Below are 9,244 nucleotides of genomic sequence, written 5' to 3'. Positions count from 1 at the left end.
ACATAAAAAATTAAATGTATTCCCAAGGCAGAGCACTGTCACCAATGTATTCTACCTATCTATCTTGATTTCATTTAGTTTATAAGAATGAATTAGATTTTGGCACACATAACACATGAGAAAAACTAATGACAGAAGGAGAAACTATGCAAAAACACATTACCACAAGAATCCCACAAAAATAGCTGCAAATCCTGGTTTATTTCCTTGCCAAACTGCTGTAGAGATGTACAATGTAGCTCAGAGCATCCAAGAGAGTCCAACCTTTACAAATGAGGAAGAAAATACATAATATAGGCATCAAACAACTCATCCTAACCTTCAGGGGTTGAATCCATGAGAAGAGGGGCAGTTTCAACAATTTCCCAATGTTAGTGTCAGTGTCTTCACACTGCCATCAGTGATCAAAGTTTACTCTTTTGCATTCATATTAGAAGTCACGTTCTGATGAGTTGCATTCCATTAGGTCATGGATCAGCTGATTGTAGGGCACATTTTAGTTTTTCCCTCATGACACATATCTCCTGACCTCTTTTCATGTGTGATTCAGTCAATGGTTCAGGTCCAGGTTCATTTTCAATGTATTTCATTAAATAGGTCTTAGCTCTTAGGGTTAGAGTCTCATTAGGTATTAGGGTTTCACCATTTCAAATTTTCAGTAACCATTGACTAATAATGGTTAGCAGACACATGAGGATGACAATAATCATCAAAAAAGTTGTAATATCGTAATTTTTAAACTTAATAAGTTTTTCACCTCAAAACCAGTTTGAGGTGAAGACAAAGCATTGGTATATTTTGTAAATTTCATGTAATTTTAATTTTTCTCATATGTAATTAATATTCTCATGCTTCTCCTGGTCACATGCTAATATTTCCAAGTACATACCACTGCAAAATTCAAAGAAATCAAAGCATCAGTTCACCTATTCAAGCAAAAGATCAAGCATCCAAAAAACAGAGTATTTAAAAAGCAAATAGACATTATAAAGTGGGTTTTGAAGAATGAAAAATCAAAAGTTGCCAAGCCATATAAAGGTCATCCCTATCTTAAGCTATTTTATTGTTTGAGTTGAGGTCTATGGGAAAAAATGCGATTTTGAAGTGTTATTGAGCAAAGGGAGTGAAATCACTGTGTTTGTGGAGAAAACTGAGTGGCGCTACGCATAGGAGTGGTGCTATGCTTTTCATTGGAAGACTTTTTAGAGAAATGGATTTTATATTTGGATTCAGCATAATTAGAGCACCAAACCTAGAAAATATCAGCAATTTTGGAGCAAAAATTGGTCACCAAAAGGTAAAAAAACCATCAAAAAGTGACCTCTTTGCCTCTTTTTGGACACACAGAAGCAGCTTTGGGAGATTCCACTTTTGAGAGGGAAAATGACCTCCAAATGCACAAACTTAAGATGTTCCAGAAACTAGACAGGAAGACCTTTCCAATGAGCTATCTTGGGCTCGATTTGGCTAAGGGGAAGGCCTCCAAAAGTAGCTGTGAAGTGGCATTATGCACCTGGCCAGTGGCGCTACGCATAGAGCTAGTTTGCCCAAAAATCTAGTTTTTGCCTAGTTTTTCTACAAGTTGACTTTTTCTCTCATCATGGATGAATTTATGATTGTAAATGATGCTATGCTATGTAAATGTAATTGTAAAATTACCTTAGAGGGTAGATTCATTAGTTTGAGGTGGTTTGGGGGTCAATGAATCAGTTTCCATACTTATAGAGGCAAGTTGTTCCATTGCCTATATTCTTGTTCTTAGTTGGGAAATGGTTGAAACTGCCCCTCTTCTCATGGATTCGACCCCTAAAGGTCAGGATGAGTTGTTTGATGCCTATATTATGTATTTTCTTCCTCATTTGTAAAGGTTGGACTGCCTTGGATGCTCTGAGCTACATTGTACATCTCTACAGCAGTTTGTCAAGGAAATAAACCAGGATTTGCAGCTATTTTTGTGGGATTCTTGTGGTAATTTTTTTTTTCATAGTTTCTCCTTCTGTCATTAGTTTATCTCATGTGTTATGTATGCCAAAATCTAATTCATTCTTCTAAACTAAATGAAATAAAGATAGATAGGTAGAATACATTGGTGACAGTGCTCTGCGTGGGCAATACATTTAGTTTTTGATGTTTTCTACAGTTTGAAGAGGATACATGATCTCTGCATGCCCTCCTCAGATTCTCATCAGTCTTAGACCTGCCATATCACTCAATTACAAGTTCTTAAACACCTACCTACCTCACCCCATAGAACACCCTGCATTCCTGACTTGATTTCCCAGACACAAAGCTACCTGCTCCATTTGATCCAACAACAAAACCATCAAAATCAACCAAAAAAACCCTAGAGCTACTATACCTAGCCTAAAATCCATATTTGATTCAGTCATATCAACTGAGATTGACAAGGAGAGAGTCCTCTCCCGACCTGGTAGGGCTAGCTACCAGGTTAAGCTTGGTTTGTGGTTATCCTAGGATTGCCTCCCTTCAGTCTGAGGTCAATCTAGGCTCTAACATAGTCTAGCTATTGAATGTATCCAAAGTCAATTTTACAAAATGACCTCTTTATTTGGTTTTGGTAATTATTCATCATTTATTTTACAAACATAGATATCTCTAATACATATTGACACATTAAAACTAATATAATCACAAGTGTATCTTTATGATTTTCAAATTTTTTCCATGGCATGCTCAACTTAAACCCATTTTTGATCTTGAAAAATTCCTTGTATCCCACCAATAATATTTTGTGCTCACGTTGTCCCCATTCAATCTACTATCCACTAGTATAATAATATTGTTACATTATGGAAACTGGCGGGTTGACGTTAGGGGAATTTTGAGGTCTAAAATGGGCCTCCTAAGAAAATAATAAAATAACACATATGAATTTTTAAAGAAAAAGAAAGAAAAGTATCTTTTTATTGTATTTTTGACTTATCTCCTTGTAGGTTCACTCAAATTTAAGAGTAGACACCCGTTGGATGCAAAATTAAATTCCACACTGAACAAGTACCCACTCTACATGCTTCTGAGTAGATCCTACTCAGAAGTATGCAAAATGGGTACTCGTTAGGTGTGGAATTTAATTCCACATCCAATGGGTGTCTACTCTTGAAATTTGAGTGAACATACAAGGAGATAAGTTAGAAATATAATTAAAAAAAAGCATTGTTCTTCTTTTCCCTCCAAAATATTTTCCCTCAGGGATGAAATCACCTTCTTGAATCGTATTAGTTCTTTTAAAGTTAATTTTGTTGGTACATTTTTTTGTTTTGAGGCCCATTTTTTACTTCAAAATTCACCTAATGTCTATCATCATATCTCTAACAGATCTAATTGGTTTTGTCAATATGAGTACCATTTGAAAAGCATGTAGGAGTACACTAAGGCCAGCATACTTCTTGGGTTTCCAACAATAACTATGACAAGAGGTGCAAAGAGAATATTCTTATACATGTAGTCAACCTTGGCTCAATCCCTCTTTTTTTCTTTATGGAATACCCTACAAATACATCCAACTGAGCCAAGGAATATATACATTGCTTATCACAAAGTCAAATTTGTATTTATTCTCTCTTAACAAGTTTAGGACTGTGATTTTTTTCCCACATGATGTAAGTTTATACTTGCACTATGAAGCCATTTCTTTAGTAGAAGCACACATGATTTCTCTCACCAAAATTCCAAAATGTTGTTCCATGAGCATAGTGCTATTAGCATGATTATCATCAGAAGACTGAAAAATACATCTACAACATTTGTACTCTCCAATTGTGATAGCAGACTCCCCATATGAGATCGATTCTCAACAACATGCTTCTCCTTATTTTCACAATTTCCTTGGATCTCCACATCCCTTTTAGGAATATTTTCCAAGACAAAAAGCATGAATTATTGTATTTTTTTCATTCATCTTCATTTTTATTCCTTCTATCTTCTTTTATATTCCTTCCTTATTTTCATTCATCCTATTTTATATTTCTCTTTTGATATTTTCTTGAAAACTTGATAAATCCACCTTTTTCAACATACTACCCTCCATTTCATTAACTTTATTCTAAATGAGATAACCTAAATTCTAGGTCTTCACTTTATTCATGGGTCAAGGATGTGCCTTTAGTAGATTTAATTAGTGCAGTAGGTTTTTTTGGAGGTGTGTTGGAAAATAATAATATCCCTGCTCTTTATTACAACAAAAAAATGGGATCTTCTAATGAACAATTAGGTCACTAGTATGTTACATACCTTTTTGGTCTCTTCACATGAGAAAACTTATATAGTATGCCACATGTCAAATTATTGAAATATAATTATAGAACCTATACCTAATGTACTTATATATGTCTCCTAAAATCCTTGAAGATTTCACAGCCCAAAAATTTCTAGACAAGAGTACATAAAAAAAATATCAAGTTGGCCTGTTTAAAATTTATTTCTTGACTGTTCACAAAAGCGAAATTCCCCATGGGATAATTCCAAAATTATAGTGAAACAAATTCTAAAAATGGAATTAGATATTCCCAAATATGTCTCCTTAATATGTTACAAGTTTAACTTTACGAATCCTTATAGAAAAATAAGTTATAGAACAAATGCCAAACTTACCTATTTGAGACTGAAGTTTGGAGCGTACAAAAAAACTAACTTCCTTGGATCATATCTCTGAAAATATAGTGAACCAATATCTATAACTTGGACCATATGTTCCCTGAGATATCTTCTGAACTTGGTTAGAGTTTCATAGTCTGAAGCCTCATAGAAAAAAAATCATAACGAAAATTATGAACTGACCTATTTGACACAAAATTTACAAGAGCTTTCAAAAACCCTAACTTCCTTGGACCATATATCCAAAAATATATCGAACATTTATGTGAAACTTGAACCAAATATTCCTTAGATGGATTCTCAATATTCTCAAGGTTTCACCATCTGAAACCACACTGAAAAAAATTGAAATTTCCACAATTACCTATTTAAAGCAGCAAAACCCTAAGATCAAGAGCTCTGGTACCAAATTCTATGATCCTTGCACCTTAAAATGACAAGAAACCAATAATTATAGTCTATTTTAAGGGAGAACCTCCTTTTACAAATAGTACAATGAACAAAAAGTATTTGATGTTCTTAAGACTAGGTCTCCTTAGTGTGTGTATGTGTGTGTGAGAAAGAAAGGATACAATTATAATAAAATAGGACCATGAGGGGTTTTAGCCTACATAATAATGTAATATTAGAAATGTAATCACTCAATATCTAGGGCTTAATAAGGGGTTTCTGGGTTAATATGGGGCTTATATAGGGATTAACACTTGCACTACAAAGCCATTTCTTCAGTAGAAAGACACAACATTGCTCTCACCAACATTCCCAAATGTTGCTTCGTGAGAAAATGGTTATTATCGTAACTATCATTAGAGGACATGATCGAGGAATAATTTTTGGTGAAAATTTATAGTGCAATGTGATACTTGATAAAGTAGATAGGTCCACCACAACACAAAGCCAGAAAAATTTGTGAAAGGTGTCAAGATCTTTGTATCCTAGGGGCTATTCATGTGCAATTTCAAATTGTGATTGTACACTCCAGCAAGGCTAATATGAGAGTAATATCTGCACACTCCATTTTATCCCCACATAAATGAACCAACCTTTCTCCAAATCCATTGTCGATAATCACAATCTCATGCCCACCGCATTATTAGTCCACATTAGCCCTAAGCAATGTGTTACTAATTATTATCACCAATGGCAGTGTCAGTGACATTGGGTTAGTCTAGCTCGAACAATGCTTTAGCATTGTGCCCACTCTGGTCACAATCAAGAAATGTAACAAGAACTAAATCAGAGAGGAATCATTTTATCAAATCCTCGGTCCTATTACCTATCCCAATGCATGCTAAGAAGTGACGATCTCACACTTTAACAAAATCACCACAGAGTCACACAAAACTCTTGACACACCTACACCAATATACAACTACAACATATTATTGTTACATCTCTCTTATATTTCTGGGCCCTCCATTGAGGCTGTTAGCTCAGAGATACAAACTCTGATACCAATTTAGAAAATTAATTTCAAGCCTAAAAACTAATTTATATTCTATTAAATATCACATATAAATACATCAAGTATTTTATCAACATAAAAATAATATCTTAACCACACAATCAACTAGTTGAGAAAAAAACTCAACCAAATACTAAACTCTAAGCTATTTTAGTTAAACTAAATATTTCAAATCCAACTAACTAAGAATCCAACTAACTAATGTAACATTAAAATATCCGACAAATTTTTTATATAAATATTAACATTAAACTACAATAAAATAATTTCACATAGAGATATTTAATATTGTTTCAATTATTTTTCCATACTCCTAACGACCCAAAAATAAATCAACATGAATGATTCTAAATTTCCACACTACTCAAGGTAATTGGAGATCCCTTTTATTTTAAATTCAGAGAATCCAATGAGCTCCACCTATTATAGATCATATAAAATGTGCACAACTCGCACTTTGTGCTATGCTTTTATTATAGGGCGAGAAATCATTATCATGTTATTATTTATAAATTTATTAGAAATATCTAATATTTCAAGAATGTTTTCTATTCCAAAAGTGAGGGAAAATTAAGTTTGAATACTTATAAATTGGTAGGAATATGGAAATACAATTTTAGATTGATCGCCTTATTTATGAGGTTAATATGCATTTTTTTATGATCTTTTGGTGAATGCATTTTAAAGTTGTATTTGAAAATTCAATGAAACATTTACATTAATCTTGGTTATTCTATTGAGATTTCATTCATTAACGTTTTTTCATTTATTAAATATATTAATTACCAGCGTTTGTATCAAAAAGATGTAAAAGAACATCGATAGAATTGTAGTTAAATGTAAAGTGATAGAGAGGTAGCGCTATAGGAAGCAAGGAAAAGTGATAGAGAGGTAGCGCTATAGGAAGCAAGGACGTCGACGTAGATGTAAATGTGGACGTGGAAACCTTTTAACAATTTTATGTACAATATAATATCTTTATTCCTAATATCACATCATTTACATAAAACAATATTATTTTTTTTTTTTTATTATTTTCTATTTTTTCATATGTCTAACTTCTTTATCTAAACATGACACGTTGTACAAGAAAAACTCTTTAGAATATTAATATTTACAAATTCACGTAGTGAAATACCAAAAAATTTCATTAAAATAATTTCATATATAATAAAATTAGGAATATCAATAATAAATATTTTAAAACTCAATTACAATAAAGATTTAAAAATCAAACTACGATAAAGGAAGGTATTAAACTATGTTTCCTCCCATCAAATACTATCAAAAATCTTTCATTAAAATCATTTCAAATTTAATAAAATTAGGAATATTAATAATAGACATTTTAAAATTAAAGTACAATAAAGATTTTAAAATCGAATTACAACAAAGGGAGGCATTAAAGTATGTTGCATTCCATCAAATACAATATCAATAACAAAAGGAAGGACACATTCTCATCCATATTCCATCCACCATTCACCCAAATCATTTTTATTAATTAGTCACGCGATTAATATATTGATGGTTTAATGATAGGAATTCAATATTTTTGAACTTCGTGTTATTTTATATGTGACAAATTCTTTTATTGACTCCATTCAGATTAAACGTTGCGGACGTTATAAAAATTCCACCGAGCCAAGTGAAGTTTTCAATTGCCATATAACTTCAAGAATTTTGGCCAATAATCTAAGTTGTCTGCTTTCTTGCATCTAGAAATCTGGTTGTTTTTTTCCTTTTTGCAGTGAAGTCAATAGAAACAAAGTTGGTTGAATCAATTGAACAATCGATGGGGTAAAAAGGGATGTTAAATAATCTTCCTTTTGTTAATGAATTTACCAAGGAAATATTATGCAACCCAGTTTATCGATCTGTGCAATAATATGTCTCTCATCTCCTACCTATGTAGAATAGAATTTAAGTTTACCAAGGAAATATTATGCAACCCAGTTTATAGATCTGTGCAATAATATGTCTCTCATCTCCTACCTATGTAGAATAGAATTTAAGTTAAGAATATGTAGGGAAATTCGATTCAATATGTGGAAATGTCATCCAGTTTGAAGTGGGCATAGATCTTCCACTCCCATAGAGGGGTTTTTCATGACATTGTGCCCTCAAATGTGAATTATTAGAGAAAAGAATATATTTCTAAGTCCATAATAGAACAATTATGAAATTCCAGGGAGAATACTACAACATAGATTCAACATGTTTAGCGCATTTAGAACATCAACATGATTCTAAGGATGATTAAATCAAACCAAGAATTGATGGATTATAATGATACATTCCTAAGACCAGCTAGATTTGAAGGCATGAGGGACCCCATGCCCCACAAAAGTTTAATGGGTCTCTTATTTGGATTTGTGCCCAAACCACCTTCTTTAAATCAACAACTTTGATTAAATGAGGGATCCCCTTCTTGGTTTTCAAAACGAAATGGGGTCTCTCAACACCACCAGTGGTTTTTACTACTGGGGCCGACAGAACCTTCCACTCCAAGCACTATGATTTTCATTACTAGGGCCGCATATCCTTCCACCCTTGTTAGAATTTGAAATAATGATGTCAAATTAAGAGAGGTTGGTGGAATGAACCATGATAATATTTATCTTGTACACTCCAACAATTTGCACAAGTGCTTCAAGTTTTTTGCTGAAGTGACATCAAAACTCTCAAGTATTTAGATAAAAGCAATGAAAGAATTTGCCTACAAGAGAACTAAATCCATGTCAATTAACAAAATGCCTTTATGTTCTCTTTCCTCCCCTTTAATCCAAAAGGTGGTTTTTTTATATGGGTAACAACATATGCTCATCTATATGTTTTTTGAAATTAAGCTTGAAATGAATCAAGGGTTTATGTATTTTGGAATTAAATTTATTTATTTATTTAATTTTTGTTTTTAAATTTAGATTGAATTTTTGTTCTTAATATGGTTTAATATGTTGGATTAAAAAAGGAAATTGCATAACTGCTAAATATTATGTAAAAATATATGTCAAAATATATGTAAGAGTATTTTTTGGGAAACAAATATTTACGCAATTTATTCCATTCTCAATTCTTTTTCATAAAATTATAGTTTGTATTGTAAAATAAAATCAAAATATTTAAATAATTTTAAAATATTAGAATTAAATTATTTAAATAATG

Source organism: Pinus tabuliformis, chromosome 4_1, assembly GCF_031772625.1.
Source record: "Pinus tabuliformis cultivar Carrire ecotype Pingquan chromosome 4_1, CPIR1, whole genome shotgun sequence".
In the NCBI taxonomy this organism is placed as follows: domain Eukaryota; kingdom Viridiplantae; phylum Streptophyta; class Pinopsida; order Pinales; family Pinaceae; genus Pinus; species Pinus tabuliformis.
Note: the sequence above shows the minus strand (reverse complement) of the source record.